At 38.0% G+C, this 1,794-nt stretch overlaps 1 pseudogene; it reads right to left on the bottom strand.

The window, feature by feature from the left end:
- Positions 1–501: 501 nt before the first annotated feature.
- Positions 502–1,349, bottom strand: LOC100358510 (large ribosomal subunit protein uL30-like; annotated as a pseudogene).
- Between the last annotated feature and the right edge of the window lie 445 nt (positions 1,350–1,794).

The raw sequence follows: 1,794 nt of genomic DNA, 5'->3' as shown, positions 1-1,794 counted from the left end.
CCTCTATATATCTTTGATGAATTTCTCACTCATATCATGGATTATTTTCCTGATTTCATTCAGTTCTCTGTATTCTCTCATGTCTTTTTTTTGTTTGTCTCTCCTTTTTTAAAATCTTTTTTCACAGATTTTGATTTTTAAAATTTTTTTGATTTTTGATATATTCCTTTTATTTAAGGAATATAAATTTCATGCATTTCATAAATACAGCTTTAGGAACATCCCACCCTTCTCCCTCCCCCCTCTCCTATTCCCATTCTTATTTTTTACTAAGATCTTAAGATTAACTCCATATTAAGTAAAGAGTTCAACAAATAGTATGAAAAAAAAAAAAGACCTGTTTCTCAAAAGTTGAGACAAGGGCTGTTCAGGGTCATCAATCTCAAAGTGTCAATTTCACTTCTATGTATTACCTTTCAGGTGCTCTATTAGTTACCACAGATCAGGGAGAATTTATGGTATTTGTCCTTTTGGGACTGGCTTATTTAACTAAGTATGATGTTTTTTTTTTTTTTCACCAATACAACAGTTTATTTCAATTTGACTGTAGTTGCCATTTATTATCTGACCAGATTACAAAAATACTATAGGAGACACCTTAGTTCATCCTTCTAATAAGTCTGTTGATTTGGTCTTCCCTGTTGCCAGCATCCCCACCCTCTACAAAATGGGTGGTCTTTTTCTTCATCCCACCTCGGGGAGAAGATAACTTGAAGGGTCACAGGAAGTTATTTGCTTCCTTGAAGTGTTTCCCTACAGTGTAGATCTCGTGAATCAGATCCTCCATGCAGATGATATTGTATTTACCAAGAGAGCGGGCAATCAGAGTGTTATCTGTCAAAGCAATTCGCTTCTTATTGATTTTGCCATAGCTATGTTTGTAAATTAGTTCATTTACTGACTTCAAATTTGGGTACCCCCATGCAATATATGTCTCCACAATCCGCAGCATGTTAATAGAGGCCTTGTTGAGCTTAACAAAGGTGCCATTGAAGATCTGGCAAAGGTGAAGAAGCTGCAGCACTTTTCGGACTTTGGGGCTCACACCATTGATACCTCTGATCCTGATGACAAATGCCAACTTGGGTTCTGCAGGTACATAGAAGTTGCCAGCTTTTCTTGCCATCCTCACCATCCGAATTTTAGTTCTGTACATCTGCCTGTATTCCTTGTGATAGTGCTTCGCTTTCTCATAGATAAGCTTCCTCCTTGCCTTTCAAAGCATCTTTTGGGGCAAACTTCTTCCTCAGGCACTTGATCTTCAGCTCTGTGAAATTCCTCCGCTTTTTCTTCAGGGTTTCTGGCACAGCAGGAACCTTCTTCTTCTCTTCGGCACCCTCCATGGTTCCAGCCAGAAAAGAAAGCTGAGTATGATGTTTTCTAGTTGCATCCATTTTGTTGCAAATGACTGGATTTAATTTTTTTTTTTTTTTACCATTCTGTAGTATTCCATGGTATACCTTTCCCATAATTTCTTTATCCAGTCTTCAGTTGACAGACATTTGGGTTGATTCCATGTCTTAACTATTGTGAATTGAGCTGCAATAAACATGGGGGTACAGATAACTGTTTCATATGCTGATTTCATTACCCTTGGGTAAATTCCCAGGAATGGGATGGCTGGGTCATATGATAGGTCTGTATTCAGATTTCTGAGGTATCTCCATACTGTCTTCCACAGTGGTTGCACCAGTTTACATTCCCACCAACTGTGGTTCAGAGTACCTATTTTTTCCCACATTCTCGCCAGTATTTTTTTTAATTTCTCTATGAAAGCCATTCTGACGGAGGTGA

Source organism: Oryctolagus cuniculus, chromosome 11 (assembly GCF_964237555.1).
Source record: "Oryctolagus cuniculus chromosome 11, mOryCun1.1, whole genome shotgun sequence".
Taxonomy (NCBI): Eukaryota; Metazoa; Chordata; class Mammalia; order Lagomorpha; family Leporidae; genus Oryctolagus; species Oryctolagus cuniculus.
The sequence above is the reverse complement of the archived record's forward strand: the minus strand, read 5'-3'. Positions and strand labels throughout refer to the sequence as shown.